Raw genomic sequence first — 27,396 nt, 5'->3', positions numbered from 1 at the left:
ATAAGCTTTTAATTAAACTATTAAGAATGTTAAATAAGATAACTATTGGATTTAAAAATATAAGAGTTTAAATTCATTCTTTGGTGCTTGGTTAAAGAGATTACATAGGGAATAGGAAGAATCTTAGTCAAAACTCAAGTTAACTTTAACCATAGTATAGTTTTTCTTTAACCCAACATTTTGAGCTTCCACCCCTAGGGTAAATAAGAGTTTAGGTGGGTGAATTGAGAAGCACAAAACTCCATTGGAAGACTACATTTTCGTGCATGCATGGAGGAGAGAGAAGAAGAATCTGCTCAATTTCCAAAAACCTTGTCTCTTAATCTATCTAACTGGTTTTCCATTTATCCTTCAAGATAGTCTAAAGAAATCTGAAAATTTTCTCTCTAACTCCTATCCTAATGTTGTAAATCAAATTTAGAGAATAGTGAGTTTTCAAATTTGTTTCAATTGGTGTTCTTAGATATCACGAGATTGTTCTATGGTAGCATCAAATTGGTAAGAAATAATCCCTTATCAATCTAGTTTTGTAGTGAATATTTCCCTATTAATTTCATAGATCTCACACATGTTCATATCCTATTTTCAAATGTATTTCAGCATTATTTGAAGCTCTTTAGATATTTAAAGTTTTCTCCATTCATCCTTGCGATAGAGATGTAAACATATCCAATAATAAGGACAATTCTCTCTAGCTTTCAATTTTTCTTAGGGGTTGTTCTAAAAAAACCTAGGTATTTTTATTTAGATCTTAAAATTTTGATTTTAGGTCTGAAAATCAGAATAGAAAATGGTTCAAAATAGTCCCTAAAACTAGTCTAAAATTTTGTTTAATCAGTTTGTGCAATCTTTCTAATTTTAGCTTGATTAATATCAAAATTAAAATATGTTAGGCTAGAAACTTTAAAATCATGATCAGTACCTTAAAGTTGGCCAAAAGTATCTTTAAGTCATTAAAATTAATTTTTATGGATTATTTCGCATAGGACTTAAATTTGATAAAAACACCATTACTCGGGTTCTCAATTTCTTTCATTGATCTTAAAATTTACAAATAATTTTCATGTATTTTTTAGGTATAGCTCAGAGCTAATAAGATCATGAAAAGGATTAAGTTATGAGATTTATGCAATAATTTTATTAGTAATGATAACTATGATAATTAATATATAATTTAATTTAGCTAGATAAATTAGTGTACTTAGCAAGTTAATGAGATTCCTTTAGAAAAACTAAATTTAAGTTGTCAAAACCTAATTAAATTATGCTACATATTATATAGGAATTCTTAAAGGATTTAGATTTCAAGTTTGAGAGAAGTGGATTCTGTCATAAGTTACCAAATTGAGTGTTTTGTTTAATTGATTATTTTTTATTGTATAATGATAGAGTTGACATTCAACAAATGGAAGCAACTAAGGATATAAGCACTCTAACTACATCAATTTTAGTTATTTATCATGCATGTTCATAGTTTTAGTATATTAGGGTTTCAAGTGAATACCTTGGATGATTCTCCCAAATCGACTGAATTCAGCACAAAATTCTTCTTCAATCTCTGCAGTGGACAACCACAACTGTCTTCTCTACTATTCTCAGGCCTAGATTGGTGTGTGGTCTCCAAATTGAGAGAAATTTTTTGTAGGCATTGAGAGATGAAGAAGATGGAAAAACCAGTTTTTCCTTTTCTCAAATTTAAGCTTGCATGGATCTCAAATCTGAACAAAAACCTCAATATACAGAAGTTTATCATGCAGATTGGATTAAGCATGAGAAAGCCACTTCACATTCCATTTAAGATAGTGGCATGAGGTGTTAATTTAAATGAAAAATGTGGGATTATCCCACTTTCCATTTAAATTGAATTTTAAAAAGAAATTGGATAATTTTAATGAAAATATTAAAACTTGAATTTCTAAAAAACAAATTCAAAAGCAAATTTTTGAATTTTTGAATTTTTGAATTTCTAAAATCCAAATTTAATTAATCAATTTCATAATTTTGAATTTCATAAATTCAAATTTTAATTTTGATAACTAATTAAACCAATTTACTTAATTTTAATTTAATATCAAATATTAAAATAATATTACACCTCACTAAATATTTAAATCATATTTAAATATTGTCAACTCTTTAAAATTGTAACGTTTAATTCAGCAATTAAACATCAATTATATCAAATATAATAATTGAAACCCTAAACCCAATTTGAATATTCCAAATTCTCTCAATACGCTATTCTAAGGTTTAGTCCTTTTATGAGCTAGTAGAGGAGCCTAATGAACCTACAAATCATGAGCTCTAATGATTTGAGATTAATTGGCTAAACACTTTAAACCGAATTAATCAACATTTGTTAACTACCGAAACCTACTACTATAGCTGAGTAGTTGCACTATTCTTACTGTAGATATATCTATGTCCACTTGATTTAACCATAATCAGTATAACAATCCTTCACAGGTCATTCGTATTTACAACTACGTCAAAATTACCATTTTACCTGTGTAATACATCTTACTCCTTAAGTTCTCTAATGAACAATTTGTTTATGGTCCTACCAATAAACCGAATCTCTCTCAGTCACGAGAGGGCATGACCCCTTTGTTCAAGACCAGGAGTCAGTACTTAAGGGAACAACCTATCTGTTAATCCTAAAACGGGTAGGAATGAATTTCGTCTTGCAGAATTATTGTGACACCCCAAAGATCGTAAGGTAAAATCCGTCCTGTTCCTTTTTATTTTTGGATTTGAAAATACATGATAAGTGATTAAGGGATTTTGGGAATATATATATATATATATATATATATACTATGTATATTCTTTAAGGAAAAGGGAGGAGTTAAGGTTTAGTGGGGTATAATTGGTTATAAATGTGGAGTTAATGAGCCTTCGATTTGCGTGCAAAGAAAACAAGAAAATAAAATTTTATTTTTTTCTCTTCTTCTTCTTCCTCTTCCTCCCGGTTGTCGCCACCCCTCCAAAATCTTTCTTTTCTTCCCAGTCTATCTCCTGCTTCCAATCGCACGAGGAGTTCGCCACAGGTCCAGTCCGCTGCTCGACCGCTGTTCTCCGCCAACTGCACCGCTCGAACGCTGCTCTCCGCCAGCCGCACCGCTCGACCGCTGCTTTTCGCTAGCCGCGTCGCGTGTCAACGCTTTTCGTTCGCCGAGTTTCTTCCATTTTTGTTTCCGTTCTTGCCGTCCGCCAGTCGCCGACCTCTTCTGTTTTGTCAGGAACTTGGTTTTTTGGTGAGATTTAAGTTTTTGGTTTTTAGTTAATGGGTTTTGAATGCCTATCGATTTTGGTCTGATTTAAGTTTATTCAGTATGCGTTGTTGCTCAATTCGGGGTTTCAGGATATTTTTTTTCGGTACTGTCCACCAGCATCAGAGTTCGCTTTGGATGCCTTTTGTTAAGCTATAATGGTTGATCTGATTAAATCTTGTTTTCCCCGGTTGGGTTGGTGAATATTTGTGTTAATTAGATTTTAAGATTTAGTTTTGAAACCTTTCAATTTGGCTTATGACTAGTTTAGATTCCGTACTTGGAGCTCAGGTGTAGTTTTGGTTAAGTCGACATTTTTGGGTAAGTGGTTTGGAGACTTTTGGTGCATTTTAGGTGAGTTAGATTGTGATTATAAGGATTGACATTAAATTGGTTTATTCTAGGGTGATTCAAGCATTTGACTCCATTGATAGTTGGAGTTTTATTTGCTAATTGTTCGACATAAATTCAAGGTAAGTGGTTTACTACCGGTTTGCCCTCAATCCCAAGCATTGTTACGTATTGGTTCCTTAGTTGGAATAAAATATTTTGATATGCCTGCTGGTCAGATGTAAATTTTGAAAGCTTATGCTTATGCCACTGTATGTCAATGTTGTATGTCGTCGCAAAGTTTGATGGATAGATAAATTGTGAATTGTTGGATGATCTTAGCATGATTGATGATCTTGTTTGCATGCTTATGTCTGTTTGAGATTCTAGTGACTGTTAGTGTTGCCATTGGGATATGCACATCGCTTGTTGTGAGCTTTCGGGCCACGCCCTATGCTTATGTATGGTGCTCTTTTAGGGATCACCACTTATGTTTATGTTTGTGACATCTGGGGTCACTACTTATGAAAGCGTGCCTTCGGGTTCGCCCTTTATGCCTATGTCTATGATGTCCTTGTGCACTTTGGTCCAATGGAAAGACTAATAGATCACTGAGTGGACCCAGTAGTTGGCCGCTTACTGAGTATACTTTTATACTCATCCTTTTCTTTTTATGTTTTTCAAGTAAAGGTAACGATAGATCGGTGCATGACAAGAGAGATCCGTGACCTGGCCATTTGGACAGATTATTGCTTCCGCACTTAGGTTTCATGTACTAGAGTCTGGTTTAGGAGTTAGGCATTTTAAGATCTGATGAAATATTCATTGAATTTATTTATTGATTTATTTAATTATTATTTATTTTAAAGTTGGGTTAGAGGTACCCCGAATGTTTTTTTTTTTTTTTGGTTTTCTCTTATTTTCCTATTTGAGCATTATTTAAAATTTTTTATCTCTTTTATGTTATTATTCTTTGAGAAAATGTATTGCCACCTATGCATGCATAAAGTAGCATCCTATAAACATACTAGAAATTTGGGTCATTACAGCTATGTTCTCAACTATCTATCTGGTCTTACCCTAAAATGGGAGGCTTATTGATAGATGATGTTGAATCACTCTCACCTATTCAGATTAAAGGATAATCTCGAAATAAGAGTTCATAGTTAACTCAGGATTAAGATCGAGTTACCTTAGGTCATCAAGCTGAAAGAGTCAATTTTAACAGTAAACGACCATTATAAAGAAAAGTGACTATTTCGTGGTTCGGTCTTATGCAAACATCTTTTGCATAGGATGTCCTACTCGTATGTCTCTACATGAACAACTTTGGGATCACGTCGTCTGTATTAATATATAAAGTGGGTTGCATCCATAGTGACCCAAGATAAAGTACCCAACCCTATCTATATATTTATAGAATTTTTTGGTTATATACTAAAACTTGATCCTCTTTTATGTTTCTACATAAAGTTTAAGTATTCATATTATAGCCATGGGTTAGTTTATTGGATTTAGTAATGAATGAAATTCAATAACATCTTCAATAACATCTTTATTGAAAGAAATCTCAATAATATATTTATTCTGAATAGAATATATTTAATGTTTACAAATTGCGAGTTTAGGACATTCCCAACACATAATTGTATGATTACGTGGAAGAAGTTTCCACCATATGTTGCTAATTGAATGTTTCATAATATAGATGTGATTTATGGATTATTGTCCTCATTGACTTTTATAAATAAATATCCATTGAATTGTAATGTGTCCAATCTTTGAATTTGATTATTGATTACGATCAATTTCTATTATGTTTCTTTTATATATGTTTGAACATTGTTAATTTGTGACATCTAATTAATGTTTGAGAAAGCTAGTCTAGTGGTAAATTTGTTTTCCAGTCCCACTCCTTAGATTTGTTTTTACTAAATTATATGTATCATGAAATTAAGTAAGAATATATTATGCATGAAATATCCAAAACCATTGCAAATAAGTTCAGTTAGGTTGTCTCAAAGGTTATACAAGCATGTAAGCATGATGTGTGTGATTGAGCATGAAGGTTCCTTATGTTGCAAACCTACCTCGTGGTTTTTTTATTTTTCTTCAGATAGTCATGTAGATGATGATGATGAGTTCATCGATAATGATCTTGGCATTGAAAAGGAGGAACCATGAGATATCTTGCCAAACATGATGTGTGTGATTGAGCATGGAGGTTCCTTATGATGGAAACCTACCTCTCATGGTTTTTTTTTTTTTTTCCAGATAGTTATGTAGATGATAATGATGAGTTCGTCGAGAATGATCTTGGCATTGAAGAGGAGGAGCCGTGAGACATCTTGCTTTAATTTTAATTTAATTAATTTAGAACCACATATCTATTTTATGTTTACATGATGTTTAAGACCATGTTATTTTATGATTTCAGTTGCTAAACTTTAGTTTCAGTTTTATTTACATCGGTAATACATGGTTCGACTAAAAAATAATCGGTCTATTTTATGCATCATATCCATAGTTCGCTTCACTATTTGGTATCACAACCTCTTCAGTTTATTCATTCATTCATTTAGTTAGTGACTTGTCTCTCATTCTATGGTATAACATTTAAGAAATTATGTTTTAAGAGTAATGATCTCAAGTTAAGTTATTTAAATACATGTAAAACTTGAGGTCATTACATGAAGTGTAATTTAGTTGGATAACTACTCCGTGGTTGAGTTAGCGGTGTGCCAAAGTGTAATTTGGAGATCAGATGATTATTTGAAGAAAGGCACTATGGTCCTTTGTAATTCCTGGCCTTCTAAGACTGGACCACAAAATATATAATCTCTCTTTGTAATACTGTTAACTGAAGATATTAATATTTCAATTGATGACCATATGTAACTTGATCTCAATGCGTAGTGAGTTATGGACTCCTGCCTATGAGGACACATCCTTTGATTTATATCAGTGAGAGTGGCCTAGGACACTAATTCAATATGCCTACCATTTTGGAAACGAGATCGAGTGAGGAGTTGAGAACTTAGCTACACAAGATAAAATTCACTCCTTCCTGTCTTTAGGGAAAATAGAAAAATGTTCCCTTAAATGCTGACTCTGAGACTTGAACAATGAAGCCTCACCCTTTCACTGGCCTAAAATGGACTTTGTTCATGAAAGGATCAGTGATATTTAAGGAGCAATATGTAATTATAAGGGTAAAACGGTAATTTGACCCAACTGTGATTCTGAACAACTTGGACACAATACATTCTATGTGCATAAGATTAAAACTATAGGTCTTTGGTAGAGAGCCTCATAGTTAATGAATGTTGATTAATTTAAAGAGTTTAATTAATTAATCTTGGTTCATTGGAGCTTATAACGTGTAGGTCCATGAAGTCCCCTTACTAGCTCACTACGGAATAACAATGACTAAAGTTTGAATGAATAGTTTGAATTGTTCAAATTGCCTAAAGGAAAAATATGTATTAATTATATATGATATAATCAATATAAAGTATAATGTATAATGATACATTATAATATATAGTTAATTTTAAATATGACTTATAATAATAACTATATATCATTTGAGAAAATCGATACATTTGAATTTGATTCAAATATTTAATTCATATAAATAGGATTTATACTAAAATATATATAATGTATATTGATACATTATAATATATAGTTAATGGTAAATATGATTTATAATTATTAACTATATATTATTTATGAAAATTAATGAATTGAATTTGATTCAAATATTTAAGTCATATAAATGTTGATACATTATAATATATAGTTAATGGTAAATATGATTTATAATTATTAACTATATATTATTTATGAAAATTAATGAATTGAATTTGATTCAAATATTTAAGTCATATAAATGTTGATACATTATAATATATAGTTAATGGTAAATATGATTTATAATTATTAACTATATATTATTTATGAAAATTAATGAATTGAATTTGATTCAAATATTTAAGTCATATAAGTGTTGATACATTATAATATATAGTTAATGGTAAATATGATTTATAGTTATTAACTATATATTATTTATGAAAATTAATGAATTTGAATTTGATTCAAATATTAAATTAATATAAATAGGATTTATATTAAAAACTATAGGTCATAATCAATATGAATTAAATTCATAATAAAACTATAAACTATGAGAGGAATGCACATTTGAATATGATTCAAATGGTCAATTAAATATTTGATATTTAATAAATAAATTAATTAATTTATGTATTTTATTTTATTTAATTAATGAATTTAATTAACTAATTCTTTTTACGTTGGAGAGTGCGTGAGTGGAGAGAGGGAGTTACAAACAACTCTCTCTTGTGTTATATTCTAACTTTTCATTTTTGCAAAGAGATAATATCACTCTCAAAGGATTCTCAAGTTCTCCAAAAAAAAAACATAAAAATTCCCACTCTGTATTTTTCCCAATATTCATCTATCTCTTCCAAATGAAATCACTCCCACAAATGAGGTTCTTGCCAGAGGATATTTGGGAAGGCATTTTTGAGGTCTCTATTTCGAATTGTAATATTTTGTTCGTGATTAGAAGGTTTGGAGAAGTTTTAGATGAAAAGATATTCAAAGGTAGTAATTCTTCTATCCTTAATTTAATGCTTAATCTATTTAACATAGCATGAGATGCATGTTAATTTTAATTACGTATTTATTTTCATCTCCTAAAATCAATAACAAAAGCGGCTTATGTTTCCGCTTTGGGATTCAATCCCATCATGCAGGGCCGCTTTACTACAGGTGTTGAGGCATGGAACGAGAGTGAAAGAGATGAGTGGGGAGGATGAGGTTTGGTGGCTAAAGACTCCACAAGGTAAACTTTTTTTTTTTATCTAACTAATAAATATATATATATATATATATATTAAATTTGATCTTAGGTTTGACCATTCAAACTAAAATTCCCTTTTTTCCTTCTTAAAATTATAATCTTCCAATATCTTTAATCAAAATAAAATGCCCATAAACTAATTATCTCTTCAAACAACTCAACTTTAGCTTCAAATTCCAAAATAATCCCAAATAACTCAGGATAAATAATTTAAAAGTTCCCTAAATTTTAACATGTCATATCCTTTATTCGAGGGAGGATTGTTTTGAATGTGATCAATGTCCCACATCGGTTAAATAAGAGGATAATCATGAGCTTATAAGAGAGGACAACTATATTCAATAATTTCAGGCCTTTTAGGATGAGACCAAAAACAAAACCATGTGTGTTTATGCACAAATTGGACAATATCAGAGATATGTGGAAGCTTGTATTACCTAAAAAATTGGTAATAGAGCCATGCTCTTCAGTGGACTCCACAAGTGTCAAGCAAAGAAGTGGGAGCCTAAAAAAATATAGCCATAGCGAAAGTATCCGTCGTGGTTGAGCCTTCAAATGGTAGTGTGCTCAAGTGTCGAATGGATGACTACTCTGTGGTTGGCTTAGCGGTGTGCTCAAGTATAATTTAGAGATCTGATGACTATTTTAAGGAAGGCGTAGTGGTCCTTTATTTAAGAAGAAAATTGTTGGAAATGTGGTTAATATCCCACCTTGATTAAATAAGGGGATAATTATGGGCTTATAAGAGATGACAACTATCTCTAATGGGCATGAGGCTTTATGGGTGAAATCAAAAGTAATGCTATGAGGGTTTATTGTTAGATTTATGAGTACCTATCTTACTAAATATTTTGATGATAAAAAAAAAGATTTTATTAATGGTTTTAGTATTCTAAAATATCCATAGCATAGAGCTCGGAGAGACGATTCCAACACATTTGAATCACTCAAATTGGACATCAAATGAAGAAGTTGTTGCCAAAAAGAATATTTGGAGAAGTTGTTAGCAAAAAGAATATTTGGGAGAAAATTCCTAACAATATGTACGCGCGGAAGCTTTTTTTAAAAAAAGACAACTTATTATTTTTTTATTATCTTTAAAATATACTTTTCCTCTTTTACTATTTAATTTCTACCCTTCATTTCTCGAAGCTCTCATCCAATGGCCATTTTTAATTCCTACTTTTAATATACTTTTTAGACCATCTCTTTAGATCTCAACAATCACCTTCTTATAAAATTAATTATTATTGAATTAAAAATTCTCTCTTCTCCTAATTATTTTGAAAAATTCTCTCTAATTCTCCATTGTTCTTCATTCTTTAAAGGCTTCATGGTTTTCATAACTTTTCTTTTGTGAGAGGGAGTTCATTTTGAGAGATTATTTTGATTGCCTAAAATTTGTATATCTACCCTTTTTGGAGTGTTCTTTTGTGGGTTTTTCAATTCCATCATTTCTACTAAGGAATGTATAGTAGGGGCAATGGTGCATCTAGGATTTTATGTAAGGGACACATTTAGTTCAATTACAAATAAAAATATTTTTTTTTGTCTATTACAATGGTTAATTGTTAAGCATTTTTAATTTATGAGATTTTTAGATATTAAAGTGAAAGTTTATATATCTATTAGACATTTTTAAGAGACTTATTAGAGTTAAAATTTAAAGTTTAGTTCTGATATTTATTATTTATAATTTTAAAAACTAAGAATTAACCTTGTATTAACTTGAATGTAATTTTAAAATAATGGTAAAGTAAATAACAAAGCAAAAATTTTATATCTGAAAATGATGTTTACATCCTCAATTTTCAAAAACTAAAATTCAATAATCGCATAGTTACCAAACAAGCCAAAAATTTTAAAAATATTTGTATATAAACATGAACATATATGTGAAAAATAATAAAAATTAAATTATGTTTTTGTATATATAAATATACTTTAAACCAACAAAAAATAGGTTAAAAAAAAAAAGAAAAAAAATCAATTTCCTCCCAACTAGTTTAAACTCCAATCACTAGATCATAAAGAACACCACCCACTAAAGCAACTCCTTTATATGTGTTTTAAGGGGGCACGCATTGCATATATTCCCTGTATAAATACATTCTTTTTACATTTAATAAAAAACAATATATATATGTAAAACGACACGATCGGACGGGGGCACGTGTCCCTCCTTGACCCTTCATTAACGGTGAGCATCGGTCAGGCGAGGTCGATTTTCCATGATAATCGTTGTTGAAACCGCCATATTCGGTTTAAAAAGTCCCAAAACCACCAATCCATTTTAGTAGCTTAAACCGACTGATCAAGGTCGGTTTGGGATCGGTCGGTTTCAGTTTAACCGACTGGTCTCCCTTTTTTTCTCTATTTTCAGTTTCTTTATTTTTTCCCATTTTCTATTTCTTTATTTTTTTTCCTTTTCCTGTTTCTTTATCTTTTTTCCCATTTTCTATCTTCATTTTTTTTTTTTGCACTTCATGCATAATTTTCATGTTTCAATTATTTTAATATATACAAATATGTACTAAATAATACCTCATAAAATAGTCATGCAAATTACAAAATTCCAACATAATTTATAATTAACCTAATAGAAAATTTCAAAATTCCAATACCAAAGTTCCAATAGAAAATTATTAAGTATTAGGTAGTGTCCACTATTCAATACAAAATTAGTAAGTGGTGTCCAGTCCACTATAGTATCCATTGGCGCTATGATATTATCCCATCAATATCCTAATAACAACCTATTATCCATTATCCATATAAAATAAAAATTAAAAGTTTCAAAACAAATAAATATAATTCATCCCAATTCAAACATAATTATGTAAAATATCCCTCTTTCAACTTGTCGACGTCTTTTTCTCCATCCATGACAGCTCGAAATCATATAAAGTATACAATTAGAAATAAAAAAGAAGAAATGCAAATTAAAAATTAAATTCAACGAATTTAAAAATAATTTGAATACCTTCTTCAAACTTAAAATTTTTTTTCCACATCTTGATTCCGAAGGTCAAGATTGATTGGGTCTGAACTTAACCAATTATGAGTGCATATAAAAGCCTCCACCATTCTTGGAGCCATTGAGCAACAATTTGAATTAATCACACGTCCTCCAGTACTAAAAGTTGATTCATATGCTACAGTAGATACTAGAATGACCAAAATATCTCTACTAATACGATTAAAAACCATAAATCAGTGCTCATCCTGCTTCCACCAATGACGAATGTCGAAACTACTATCAACACACTCCACGAAGGATTCCAACAAATATACATCATTTCTGGTTTCCTATCAAAATTTGTAGTCTCGGTAGTTCGAAATCCACATGTATGGCCCTAATCCTTTTCCATTGCCACTTCCATTTCATTTTCCAAATCCACATCCATAATTATATCCAATAAAGTTGGAAAATTATGACCATGAACAAGATGATCATTAGTATATTCACATGAACTAGCACTACAAGTAGCATCTGCATTAATAACATTAGCAACACCAACACTAGCACTTGCACTACAACTACCACTAGTTTGTCCATTGTTATATTCATGAAAAAGACGTCTCAAAATATTTTTAACGGTTCTTAGCTTATTCTTGGTAATATCGGGCCCAAAAAGATCTTTTCAACAATATTCTAAGCACTTCATCTTATAACGAGGATCCAAAACCACAAGAATGCACAAGAGTATATTGTTCTTCCTATCATCATTTCTCCAATACTTGTCAAACTTAGCCTTCATATTATTAACCATAGTGGAAAGCATTATATTTCCACTGTTAGCATTCACTTGTTTACAATTTTAATTTTACATATCTCATGAAAACCAAGTTTGAAGTTGTATATAAAGATTCAGACACTTTCAATTTGACAATATAAAACACTTTAAAAAATACAACCAACGTCCTTGCATTTAACCGATCTTTTTTAGTAGATGGTGAATCATTCCTATAAGCATTTTCATCATCTTCTAATATGTGTCAAATGCTCTCGCAAACTTAATAGCCATCTCAAGCATCATATACGTAGAGTTTCATCTAGTAGGGACATCAAGACATACAATACTGTTGCAAGTTATTCTTTCATTTTTAGCACACTTTTTAAATTTTTTGATACATGCAGGGGAAGATCTCACATATCTAATAGAATTTTGAATTCTGTTAATGCTCTCATTATGTTTCTTCAAAGCATCACATACAACCAGGTTTAATATGTGTGCAGAACATCTAACATGTAGATACTCACCATTAAATATCGACCCCTTAATGAATATCCTAATCATAAAAGCAATAGCAGTATCATTCGAACTAGCATTATCAACAGTTATAGCCATGACTTTTTCAATTCCCCAATCTTTCAAAAAAAATTCCATAGTCCTATCAATAGTGTACCCTTTATGATTTTGAATAATGCCGAAGCTAAGAATTATTTTATGTAACCTCCAACCAGAATCAACAAAATGTGCAGTCAATACCATATAGTTCATATTCTATCCTGAAGCCCAACAATCAGTAGTGAGACAAATATTATATTTCATTTTCACAAACATGTCTTTCAATTTCTATTTTTCATTAGCATACATCTTCAGGATATCCCTAGCCATGGTGAATCGAGATGGAATGACAAACTTAGGTTGTTGGGAACATGTTAATTTACTGATAAATCCCTTAAAACCTTTTTTATCTACAAACTTGAAAGACAATTCATCTATGATTACATTTTAGCCAAAGCTTCACGACAACTTTCTATTAAATTATTCACATACATGTTTTAAAGGACCATCCCCAACAACTTCTTCTTTAGGTTTGAAAGCAAAGGTCTTTTGTGTCAGATGTCTCTTCCTTTGGTATGGATATTTCTTACAAATATCTAAGTGATTTTTCACTGTCCTAGTATCACTACGCTTTAAATGACATGCATAAGTAGCTCCACAATATTTACATCTAGCATAAGGGTTATGAGGATCACCTTTCAAATCCTCAAAATGTTCCCAAACTATAGATGTTTTATTGTTCTTACACCTTTTTGTTGGATTCTAGTGACTTCTTATCTCCATCAACATTGACGGTCGCCTCACCATCTATCTTTTCTGTTGGATTGATAGGTTTTTCCTTTTTTTTTTTTTCCATATTTACCCTATAAAAAATAATAATATAAACTTTTTAAATTCACACAAACAAAACTGAAAATTCTATCTTAAAGATTGTATTATATTTTCACTATTAGCATTCATTTGAATGTTACAAACTTACATATCTCCACTATTAGATTACCAAAAATTAAAGTAAAAATTGAAATAAAAATATGAAAACTTACAAAAAAAAAAGAAAAATCAAAACTTTTTAAACTCTAACTGAAAAGTTGGATTATATTTCCATTATTAGCATTCACTTGAATGTTACAAACTTACGCATCTCCACTATTAGATTCCCAAAAATTAAAGCAAAAGTTGGAAAAAGATAAAATGAAAACTTAAAAAAAAATAAATCAAAACTTTTTAAATTCTAACTTGAAGGTTGGATTATATTTCCACCATAGCATTCACTTGAATCATTCAAATTTATGTATCTCCACTATTAGATTACCAAAAAAATAAAGTAAAGATTGGAAATCAAAACTTTTTAAATTCTAACTTTAAGTTGGATTATATTTCAACAATTAGCATTCACTTGAATGTTACAAACATATATATTTCCACTATTAGATTACCAAAAAAAAAAAATATGAAAACTTAAAAAAAAAAAAAATCAAAACTTCTGGATATACATACAAAGATAAACAAAAATGAAAACAAAACTCGAAAAAAATAGAACAAAAAAGAGATTATGTGCGTGATCCACTATAAAGATTGTTGTGCTTAAGAAAACAAATTGAAAGAAAAAGGAAAACAAATCGTGACCATGGGTGTGACAATGCTATGCCTGGCCGACAGTGTGTACACTGCTGCATGGCCAGAAGAGGTGCCAATGAAGATTGTTGTGCATGGTCGGAGGAGGCACTATGAAGATTGAAGAAGAAGGTGTGTGCACTTATTGAGGAAGGTGAAGAAAAAGAACACGGAACAAGGAAGGAAGATTGAAGAAGAAGAGAAGACGAAAATGAAATGGAAAATTAAAAGACAAGACTTTGGACTTTGGAGGTTAGGAAATTGGGAAAGTGAAAATTTAATAATTATTAATTTAGTTTGATTTAATATATTAATAACATAAAAAAAAATTTATTTTAAGATATGTGAATTTTATTATTTATAATAAAAGTATATTATTATTAATAAATGTTATAAACTATAACTGTTAAATAATAATAATTCTTACCTATTGGGGGTCGGGCTATTCGATGTTATAGTTGATCGGGGTTGGTTCGATTTTTAACTACATTTTGAGAAAACCGACTTCGATCGATTTTTTTCTAAAAAAATCGGCTTTCAACCCTCAATTCGACCGATTTCGATTGTTCGACTCAATTTTTAGCCATCCCTACTCACCCCTACCCTTCATAGATCTACCCTTGGGTGTGAGTGCACCTTAGGCTATGTATAGTGGTTTAATGCTAAACCTAGAAAAGGATTTGTAGTGGTTTGATCTTGAACCCGTAGAAAAAGATCATAATAGGTTGTATCCTAAACCTGAAAAAGGATTGGTAGTACTTTGACTCTTGAACTTGTAAAAAAAGTGGTAAATAAGTTTAGTTCTCACCCGTAAGAGAATCCATTTAGTAAAATACCCGAGAAGGAGTCTTAGGGAGTGGAGTAAGGATTTCGAACTACTATAAAAATTATCGGTATCATTTTCTTTCTCTCTACGCTTTAAATTTATGCAATTTATTTATTTGTGTCCCTAATTATTTCATTTATTTAAATTTCTTTAATCTAATTTTAAATTTATCGAAAAAGTTTTAATTTTTGAAAGCAACCTTATTAACTCCCCATAGTGTTGCCATATGATCACATTTATGCTCAAAATAGACAACTTCATACCATTGTTGAGATATATGAAGCCCGTTGTTCCTAAAAAATTGGTATCAGAGCAATACCCTTTAGCGAAATCATCGTCAAACAAAGAAGTGGGAGCCTCGGAAGATGTAGTAATGGCCAAGGTATCCATCCGTGGTTGAGCCTTCAATGGGTAGTATGCTTAAGTGTAATTGGATGGATGACTACTCCATGGTTGAGTTAGCAGTGTGCTCAAGTGTAATTCAAAGATCAAATGACTATTTGAAGAAAGGTATGATGGTCCTTTGTTTGAGGGGAGGATAGATAGGAATGTGATCAATGTCCCACATCGATTAAATAAGGGGATGATCATGGACTTATAAGGGAGGACAACTATCTCTAATGGTTTGAGACCTTTTGGGGATGAAACCAAAAGCAAAGTCATGCAGATTTATGCCCAAACTGGATAATATCATCCCATTGTTGAGATATTTAAAGGCTCGTTGTCCACCCAAGGTGGATAATACAATACCATTGTGGAGATATTTGAAAGTTCATTTTCCCTAACAAAGCACGCAAGTTTATACTCAAGATTGACAATATCATACAATTGTGGAGATATTTAGGAGTCTGTTGTACCTAACAAGTTGTATAAGAGCCATGCCCTTCAATGGAATCCTTAGTAGTTAAAGAAAGAAGTGGGAGCCTCGAAAGATCTAGTTATGGCTAGAGTATCCATCTGTGGTTGAACCTTTAGTAATTCGAAGATCAAATGTCAATTTGAAGGAAGGCTCAGTGGTCCTTTGTTCGAGGGGAGAATTGTTGGGAATTCGATCAAAGTCACATATAGGTTAAACAAAGGAATGATCATGAGTTTATAAGGGATGACAACTATCTGAAATATTATGAGGCCTTTGAGGTGAAATAAAAAACAAAGTCATGCGAGTTTATACCTAAAAGTGGACAATATTATACCATTATGGAGATATATGGAACCCCATTGTCCCTAACAATTAGTGTGCCAAATAAAGTTTCTAGCACAATCAATACTTTTAAACAACCTTTTGAATTGTGGAATTAGTGAAAAATACCATATAATATTTTGTACGAATTTATTTTTTTCCTTCATTTGCATTTTTAACATATTCCCACCACGATTTACCACATTCGGGACATTCAATTGCATCAACATATTCTTTTCTATACAAATTACAATTGTTAGGGCATACATGAATCATTTTATATTCCATATCTAGTGTACCTAATGGTTTCTTTGTTTCATACATTGATGTTGGGAGCTCACTAGTAGTAGGCAAAATTTTCTTTAAAGTTTTGAATAGTTATGAATAACTAGTTTCCCTCCATTCATATCTAACTTTTCAATCTTTACTAATCTAGACAACCTGGAGAATTTTTTGCATCCTTGGCATAATGTTTTCTTACAAATGTTAAGGAACTTCCCAAATCCACTTTGATCTCCTGAATATTCCTCGTAAGCAACTTCAATCATTCCTTTTATACTTCCAACACCACTTTACATACATATGAGTGTCAAACTTAGAAGATTCTCCATGCAAAGGATGAGCTAGGAAGTTCTTCATCATACCAAAATCAAATTTTATAACTTTTATCAATGCCACTAACATATAAATGATCTCTAATACAATTACTACTATGTTCTTCACAATTCCTACATTTCACATAAGGATAACGAATAGAAGTGTTATTTGTATTAGAAAGACTGAATTTGATGAAGTTTTCCACACCCAACACAAAATATTTAGATAATTTACTCTTTTGCATCCATGATTTATTCATAATTTTAAACTAACTAGGAAAGATTATAGGTAATGATCAAATAAAGTTGAGTGTTACCATAGCAACACAAACAAATCAAGTATAGATTTTTCTACTAAATACTCACTTTTATTTAAACTAGTTAGATTACACATGCAATGCATGTGGTTAAAAATCTTTATAACATAATTTTTTTCATCAAATAAGTTATCTACGATTTTTTAGAAGGAAAAAATACAAATAGTTTTTTGAATTATATTTACATATATTTCCAAATAAGTAATTAGTTAAAAACTATATCTTCTTCAAAAAAAAAAAATTAAAACAAAAGAAAACAAAAATGAATTTTAGAATCTTGATTTTATTGAGAAATAGTTGGGTATCCATAAAATCTAACATTTTACATAATTGAAGTTGCTATTATTATAAGAGGAAAAAAGATTATCTTCTAACCTCTAATTTTGGAGGAAAATTTTGAAATAGTTTTTTTGAGTTGTATTTACATGCTTCTCCAAGTAAGTTATCAACAAATAGTTATATCTTGTTTTTTTGGGAAAAAAATTCCACATTCATGAAATCTAACCATATCACTTCATCCAAGAAATAAATTTCTAAGTTCTTTTTCTAATTTCTTAATTGTCTTCCTTCGATCGCATTTCAATGTTTCTTATGTGTTTATTATGTCAAAAGATGCAAGAAATAGAAGTCGTAGTTTTTGTGTGAAAAAATTGTATTTGTTGTAGGATGTGTATAAATGGTTTTAAATTTCATTTTACTAATTCTTTATTAATAGAAATTAAAAAAAAAAAAAAAGATATGAGAACAAAATTGGAATTGTTGAAAGATCTAATGCCAAAATGGAATGTAAAATTAAATGAAAAAAAAAGGCACGAAAGGTAAAAAAAAAAAAAAAGAGGTACAAATAAATATGAAAGGATGCGAGGATAAAATAGGAATTATTAAAAGATTTAATGGCAAAAGGAGAATGTAAAATTAAATATAAAGAAAAAGAAAAAGAAAAAGAAAAGGTATGAATGGTATGTACAAGACTATGGAGGATTATAAGGGCAAAATAGTCATTATTGAACATGTTAAGAACAAAGAGGAAAGTTAAAAATTCTCACATCCTAGCCCATTTTAATATAGCATAGATATAGATTTACATTAATTTAATGCTAGATTACCCTAAAGCACAGTTGAATTTCCTAATATGATGATTTTCTTGCTTATACACTCAAGGAGAAATTTGGACAAAATTGCTCAAATTTAAGTTGACTTCTCCGCATTAGGTAAGCTAGCAGAGCATGTGAATAATTATTCAAGATGTGAAAAATCAATACAAATGCAAAATAAAATCAAGAACAATAGAGAAAGATTGTTCATAAAGACATTTTGTTTCTTTATTTATTGCCAATGCTAAACAATATATCTATAAATATATAACTCACAACAAAATATCACTAAATTTATTTTACTACATAACTAAGGAAACATAAATTTCTCGTCAACGATTGCTAAGAGTTCTTTCGAATGAAACATTACTCTCAAAAAATAACTCATCAAAAATGATAAAAGAGGTTGTGCAATTGAGTTGATTAACCCGTTCTTAACTTGATTATTCCTTACCTTCTATATGCAAAATTTTAGATCGTTGATTCTAGACGAAGCTACTTCACCTATGATATAGTCTTCTCATTCATATCTATACATGAACACCATCTCATATTGTGACCACTAAAGGTAGTTGTAGCATTTGAGTTTGTGTAATATTGTTGCTTTCATTGACGAGTGAAATGGTATTTTTTATTCTAATCTTGACATTACAAAAAAAGTATGAAATGAAAAAAATGGAAAATAAATGTAATGCTACTGTGAAATATAAAATTGAATGTAGTCGGAGGCAACTATGAAGGCAACAATGGCGGTGACCAATGGTAGTGATGATGAGCAATGAGCAATGAAGGCAATGATGAAGTTGGCTATTATTCTAACTGAAACCCGAGAAAAATGATAAAGAGAAAAATAAAATAAACAAGAAAGCAAGAGAGAAACGTATTGACCAAGAGGTTAGTGCTAATTTTTCTCTTGTATTGAATGAGGAAGAAATACTTCCTTTGATACAAATGCCATTACCCAATCCAAGGTTTCCCATATTTACATAAAATATTAAATTACAATAAAGGTACATTTGATAGTATGGGAGAGAGAGTCATCATGTGATCAGTTGTAAATTTGTTGGATTGATATTGGTGAATTTCCTTCTTTGCTCTTGCTCTTAATATCATTTACTGCATTACCTTTTATTTCCCCTCGCAAATGTGAGGGGAGTTCAATGGCACCAAATTTGGTCCTTAATAGTTGATACTGAGAATGACTCAAGGGCTTTGTCAAACAATCAACAATCTGATCCATTGAGGGAACATACCGAATAGAGAGTTGGCCATGAAGAATCTGACCACATACAAAGTGAAAATAATTTCTATTGCTTTGTTCGAGTATGGAAAACCGGATTTGATGCAAGGGCCCCAACCCTCATATTATGCACCAAAGAATGGAAATATTGCATATAGGAAGATCAATTTCTTTAAGTATCTGATGAATCTCAGTTGTGGCACGTGCTAGTGCATGGTACTCAAATGTTGTACTCGATCGAGCAATAACATATTGCTTTTTAGAGGACAAAGATATAAGGGTATTCCCAACAAATACACAATAAGCAGCAATTGACCTCCGATCATCAACATTTGAAGCCCACTCAGCATTTGAATATGCTGTGATAAATGTGTTGTCATTGGGTTGAATAAGAAGCCCATGATTTTTAGTACCTACAAGATATCGAAGAACCTGTTTGACCGCACTCCAATATTCATTTGTCGATTGCTTGAGAAATTGGCTCAAGTGGTTAACTATATAATCACTATCCGAACGAGTATGAATCAGATACTGTAAGGCACCAATTGCATTGCAATAGGTAAAAGAATCCTTTAAAATCTTTCCACTGTGTAACGATAGATGTTGGCCAACAACACTCAGAAAATGAGTGGGCTCTAGATCAAACATGTTTAAACGAAGCAGTAGATCATCAATGTACTTTGTTTGAGTAAGTAATAGAACAATAGGTGTACGATGAACTTGAATCCAAAAAATACTTAGGGCACCATGATCTTTGAGAGCAAAAGTACTTTCCAAAGCAGTAATTAATAAATTTATCATGGGGATGTTATTTCCAATCAGAATTCAGAACAACATCATCAACATACACTAATACGAGCAAAATCACACTATTCTGTTGATAGTTAAATAGAGAGGAATCAGACTTATTATTAACAAATCCGCATTTAGTAAGGTAAACTTCAACGTCGTGTTCCATGCTTGGGGTGCCTGTTTTAGGCCATAAATCGCTTTGTTCAACTTGCAAACATGGGATGGAAAATTTGGATCCACATAGCTCAATGGCTGCTTCATGAACACATTGACATTCAACTTCCCATTAAGAAATGCATTGTTAAAATCAAGTTTCCTTAAGAACTAGCCATTAGAAACAGTAAGAGATAAAACAATTAGTATAGTTGATGCCTTTACAATCGGACTGAATGTTTCATAAAAATTGACACCAAATATTTGATGAAAACCTTTAGCAACAACCGGGCCTTGTGACACTCAATCAAACCATTCAAACGTTGTTTGAGATGAAACACCCACTTACAACCAACAATATTCATAGACTTCTGTGATCAAACCAAATTCCACATGTGATTAGCCCGATGAGCTGAGATTTCATTATCCATGGCATTTTTCTAGCCAGAAGCAACCAAGTGTGGGCTCAGTTAAACTTCAATCAGTAGTCACTTGTGAGGTAAGGATTCTGGGTTTAAAGATACCTGCCTTACCGCACGTTATCATTGGATGACTGGGCAAGACTGTCACTATTGAAGGAGGAGGAGCTGGTGTTGTCAGCAATAATGGCGTTGGGTTTGGTATATCGACAAACGAAGAAGAGATAGGATCACACAGCATAGATAAGGGTGAAAAAGGAAGATTTGAGTCTATGGGTTCACAAGGTGACAGATCATTATTTGGGATTTTCTTAACGACACGTAGTGGACTAGATGGCATTGAGGAAGGTGGGTTGATCATAAGAGGTTGGGTATTTTTGGAGGAATGGTGGATGTGGATGGGTTAGGTAATGGGCTCATCGGCACAAATTGGAAAGGGGAGTTGATTATTGAAGTTGGTAGATTGTTTAATAATTCTGTAGTGGGTTGTGTATTGGGCTGGAGATTTGGTAGTGGGTCGGGCTGGGAAGTATGGGACATAATGGAATTTGGAAGAATGTTGGACAATACAAGACTAGCATTGAATGGGAACTCTTTTTTCGTTTAATTCAACATTGATGGAGTTGACATTCAACAAACGGAAGCAATCAAGATCTTAAGCACTCTAACATATTAATTTTAGATTACAAACATGTAAGGTCAAGATACATATATAGGATTCTCCAAATCCAGTTGAAATCTTCACTCCTATGATTTGCAGACCACCACTTGATCTTTTCTACTATCATTTTGGCCCTTAACTGGATGATGGAATCTAAAATGAGAATTAATTTGAGAGATTTTTTAGAATTGAAGAGGTTTGGTTTCATTTCAATTTTAGAGAACAATTTCTCTTCTCTAATGAAAATTGCATGTACTCCTTTTTGCTGAATTTTCTTCTTCTTCTTCTTTTTTTTTTTTTTTTTTTTTTTTTTTTTATATCAAAAGCTCCCTGCAATCGAATTACATGTAGGTTTGACACTAAACCAATAAGAAATGTGGGAATAACCCACTCATTTTTTAAATTTCCTTTTATTTTTATTTTATTTTTGTATAAAACCAAATTTAATTTGAAAACCCACTTTTCAAATTTAAAAAAGAAATTTAATTTTATTAAATATTAATTCTATAATTAATATTTCAAGAAAACTCATTAATTTTAAACAAAATTGATTCTAATGATTAATTTTAAATAAAACTACTTCTAAATAATTAATTAAACTATTTAATTAATTAAATTAATTTAATATCAAATATTAAATTAATATATCATACCCATTCCAAATGAATCCTTATTCATTTTTCCAATTCTCCAATTCATTTAATTCAATAATTAAATGTCTAATTATGTAGTATAATTAATAATTCTCATAATTCGATTTGAAGGTTTCAAATTCTCTCACCGTGTTATTCTAAGGTTTAGTCCATTTATGAGCTAGTAAGGGGACCTAATGATCTATACATCATGAGCCCCAACGATTCGAGATTAATTGGCTAAACCCTTTTACCAGATTAATCAACATTCGTTAACTACTGAGTCACTCCACTAAAGCCTAGTAGCTGCACTTTCCTCATTATAGATATATTTCTATCCACTTGGTTTAACCATGATCAGTAAGTTGATCATTCACAGCTTGTTCTTCTTTATAGTTAGGTCAAAAATACCATTTTACCCTTGTAATACATCTTCCTCCTTAAGTCCCCACTAATCCACTAATGAACAATTGGTTTATGGTTTTATCAATAAACCGAGTCCCTCTCAATTATAGAGAGGGCAGGGCCCCTTGTTCAAGACTAGAAGTCAGTACTTAAGGGAACAATCTATCTGCTAACCCTGAAATCAGGTAGGAGTGCATTCCCTCTTGTAGGACTGTGTCCTCAACTGTCTACCAGATCTTATCCCTAAAATGGGAGGCTTATTGAGCGGCGATGTTGAACAACTCTCACCATTGCAGATTAAAGAATAATCCTGAATAAATAGAAGTTCATAGTTAGCTCAGGATTGAGATCAAGTTACTTTAGGTCATCGACTTGAAATCGTCAGTTTTAACAGTAAATGACGTTATAAAGAAAAGTGATTATTTCGTGGTCTGGTCTTATGCAAACATCTTTTTTCATAGGATGCCCTCACTCGCATGTCTCCACACGAATGATTTCGGGATCACATCGTTTGATCAAATATAAAGTAGGCCGCATCCATAGTGTCCCCAAGATAAGGTGTCCAACCCTATCCTTATACTTAAACTGTTTTATAAGGTCCCTAAAATAAGGTGCCCAACCCTATCCTTAGACTGTTTTAGCTATATACTTAAACCTGATCCTTTTTTATGTCTCCACATAAAATTCAAGTTTTCACGCTATAACCAGGGGATTAGTTTATTGGATTTAGGCTTACAAGTGCAATTTACAAGTCCAATGACATCTTTATTGAATAAAGTCAATAACATCTTTATTGCAAATAGATTATGTTTAATGTTACAAACTGTGAGTTTTAGGACATAGAACCCAACAAACATGCCATGAGATAATTATTCTGCCACTTGAATTAATACATTTGAAACCTTTGAAAGTTGGACTTAGGCCAATGTAAACACATTTGTTAGAAAGAAAATCAAACTTATGTGTATTGTAAGGATGTAAATAAGAATAACTGGCACAATTGAAAATCTTTAAGGAAGAAAAATCAACCTTCTTTTTAAAAAGTACCTCAAAAGGTATTTTACGATTAATTGCCTTAAATGGAAGAATATTAATGAGCATGGTTGCAATAAGAAAAGCCTCCCACCATATTTTTAATGGCATTCCAGCTTATGCTAGCAAGGTTAACACTATTTCAACAATGTGATGGTGTTTCCTTTCTGCCCTTCCGTTCAAAGCTGAAGTATATAGACAAGATAGTCTCAACTAAATACCCAGATGATTGCATGACTGATGTACACATTTAGATTCTCTACCATTATTAGACTGTAGGAATTTGATATGAGCTCCAAATAGAGTTTTAATTAGGCTCAGAAAATGATTGAAAGCTGATGCAACATCACTTTTAAGACATAATAAGTAAATATAGATAGAATGGCTAAAATCATCTAGAAAATGAACATAGTAATGAAAACCATTCATAGATAGCAGCGGAGCTAGCCCTCCACAAATCAGTATGAATTAATTCAAACGGTTGAGATGCTCTAAAACGAGACAAGGTAAAAGGTAATGCATGTGATTTTTCCTACCTGCAGGCCTCACATAAATCAAAATTCTCATTTAACATTACTAACAAATTACACTGTTTTACTAAAATTTTAACAACATCAGAGGATGGATGTCCAAGTCTTCTGTGCCAAAATACCTTGGACACAACTATATTAGCACTAATATTAACATTTGGTAACCTATGAGTTGAACACACAACTACATTATTTGTCGACTCCAAGCTTTTATCAGTAACACTTGAAACACTGCCAGTAATGGAACTTCCTATGTTCAGCTTGTAGAGCCCATTCTTAAGATCCCCCTTCAGCACCACCTGACCCGTTTCAATATCATTCACAAGGTAATTATCGACATGAAACTCAACAAAAACACCATTATCTTTAGCTAGTTTGGATACACTAAGTAAGTTCTTTACTATTTTAGAACCACAGAGAATATTTTCAAGAGTAAGAGAGCCAGTATAAGTTTTTAAGCATGTTGTACCTATGTGAGATATATTTAGTGCATTACCATTTCCAACTACTTTTTCCACACTTCTATAATAAGAAGACTGGACCATACTATTGTAGTCACTAACCTCACTACTAGTAGCTCCACATGCATATACCAGTTGGGATCAACAACAGTTTGTGGATTTGCAGTAGTGTTTTGAGTTGTAGCAAAGGCAAAGGGAGTGTTCTGAGTTGCAAAGGCAAATGGAGGAATGATTTGGTTTTTAATGTGTTTGTTGCATTGGATTGCCTCCCCTAGCTTGATTTGCTAGACTCACAAATTCTTTGTAATAATGATGATAGAAAACATCAGCAGAGTTTTCATACCTGTCACAAACTTGACAAACCAGTCGATTTCTACCACCATGTTCCAGCATCCCCTACCTCGATTCCGTCCACCTCCTTCTTTTTTATTATTGCTATTCTTGTTAGATTGTTATATGCTATTTTGACCCTTATTTTCATGTTGCCCATTTCCATTGATATTCTTTTGAACTATATTACTTGTAACATTCACATAGGGATAACTGTTAACAGAAATAGAGTTTGTATGAGAAGTTTGATATTCTAACCTTTTTTTCAAACACAAGGAGCTCATTATGCATATCAGACCAAGATATATTAGGTTTGCATTCAATAGTAGTGACAATTGGATTATACTCTTCATCTAATCCTATAAGGATTTGGGATATTAAGGCTCTTGTAGGAACTGGATTCTCTACTTGTCCAAGATTGTCAGCATGCATTTTCATTGTCCTCGAGTATTCAGGCATCTTAGGAGACCCTTTATGAGTTTGCTGAAAAACTTGCTGAAGAAATTATTCTTCTTAGTTCTCTTCCTTCGATCTAATTTCAATGTTTGTTATATATTTATTATGTCAAAAGATGCAAGAAACAGAAGTATGTAGTTTTTGCATGAAGGAATTTGTATTTGTTATAGGATGTATATAAATGGTTTTAAATTTCATTTTACTAATTCTTTATTAATAAAAATTAAAAAAGGAAAAAATAAGGGATATGAGGACAAAATAGGAATTGTTGAAAGATCTAATGCCCAAACAGAGTGTAGAATTAAATGAAAGAAAAGGCATAAAAGGTATAAAAAAAATAGAGGTACAAAAAAAAATATGAAAGGATATGAGGATAAAATAGGAATTATCGAAAATCTAATGGCAAAAGGGGAATGTACAATTAAATGAAAAAAAATGAAAAGGCATGAATGGTATTTACAAGACTATGCAGGAGTGTGAGTGTGGGGGCAAAATAGTCATTATTGCACATGTTAAGACAAAGAGTAAAGTTAAAAGTTCTCCCATTATAGCCTTTTTAATATGGTATAGATTTAGATTTACATCAAATTAATGCTAGATTAACCTAAAGCAAAGTTGAAGTTACTAATATGATGATTTTCTTGCTTATACACTCAAGAAAAAATTTGGACAAAGCCGCTCAAATTTAAGTTGACTTCTTCTCATTATGTAAGCTAATAGAGCATGTGAATCATTTCCCACAATGTGAAAGCTCAACACAAATGCAAAATAAAATCAAGAACAATAGAGAAAGATTATTCAGACATTTTTTTTAATCTATTGCCAATATTAAATAATGTATCTATAAATATATTACTCACAACAGAATATCACTAAATTTATTTTATTACATAACTAAGGAAACATAAATTCTTGTCAAAAATTGCTTAAGAGTTCTTTTGAATGAAACATTACTCCCAAAAGATAATTCATCGAAAATGATAAAAGAGGGTGTACAATTAAGTTGATTAACACGCTCTTAACTTGATCATTCTCTACCTTCTATATGCGAAATTTTAGGCCGTTGATTTTGGGTTAAGTTGCTTTACTTATGATATAGTCTTTTCTTTCATAACTAAACATGAACACCATCACATATTGTGACCACGAAAGATAGTTGTAGCATTTTAGTTTGTGCAATACTGTTTTTTTTTTCCACTGAAGAGTGAAATGGTATTTTTTATTCTAATCTTGACACTACAAAAAAGTATGAAATGAAACAAATGGAAAATAAACGGAGGTAGCTATGAAGGCAACAATGGCGATGACCAATGATAATGATGATGACGACAACCAATGAAGGTAACAATGAAGTTGGCTATTATTCTAATTGAAACCCAAGCAAAATGACAAAGAGGAAAATAAAAGAAGCAAGAACGCAGGAGAGCAACATATTGTCCAAGAGGTTTGATGTCGAATTTTTCGCTTGTTTAAATGAGGAAGAAATACTTCCTTTTATATAGAGTTCATTACCCAATCTAGGGATTTCCCATATTTACATAAAATAATAAATGAAATTTAAATTACAATAAATGTACATTTGACAATCGGGGAGAGAAAGCCATCAGGTGAATTTCCTTCTTTGCCCTTGCTCTTAATATCATTTTCTGTATTACGTCTTATAATGACACCTAAGGTTTTTTAGCTGAGTTAACATGACAGTGAGAAAGATTTTTGATGTTGTGGGAAGGAACCAACGATGACTTCGTCTATCCGTGGCAACAACGACGATGCACAAGGGTTCATACACGAAGATTAGGGATGGCGTGAAAGGGTTCTGTCTAAATTGGGCATATCTAAGAGGATTTCAATTGTGAAGGTTTACATTGGC

At 31.4% G+C, this 27,396-nt stretch overlaps 1 long non-coding RNA gene and 1 pseudogene across 1 annotated transcript; one reads left to right on the top strand and one right to left on the bottom strand.

Moving 5' to 3' along the window:
* The first annotated feature begins 2,887 nt into the window (after positions 1-2,887).
* Positions 2,888-6,053, top strand: LOC150036046 (uncharacterized). The gene is made up of 2 exons (XR_016529781.1): positions 2,888-3,257; positions 5,877-6,053. It is a non-coding gene; the product is annotated as an uncharacterized LOC150036046 (long non-coding RNA).
* Positions 6,054-11,331: 5,278 nt separating this feature from the next.
* Positions 11,332-24,824, bottom strand: LOC150036045 (zinc finger BED domain-containing protein RICESLEEPER 1-like; annotated as a pseudogene).
* Between the last annotated feature and the right edge of the window lie 2,572 nt (positions 24,825-27,396).

The sequence above is a fragment of the Benincasa hispida genome, chromosome 5 (assembly GCF_027475165.1).
Source record: "Benincasa hispida cultivar pf3 chromosome 5, pf3_genome.v1.1, whole genome shotgun sequence".
Lineage (NCBI taxonomy): Eukaryota > Viridiplantae > Streptophyta > Magnoliopsida > Cucurbitales > Cucurbitaceae > Benincasa > Benincasa hispida.
The sequence above is the reverse complement of the archived record's forward strand: the minus strand, read 5'-3'. Positions and strand labels throughout refer to the sequence as shown.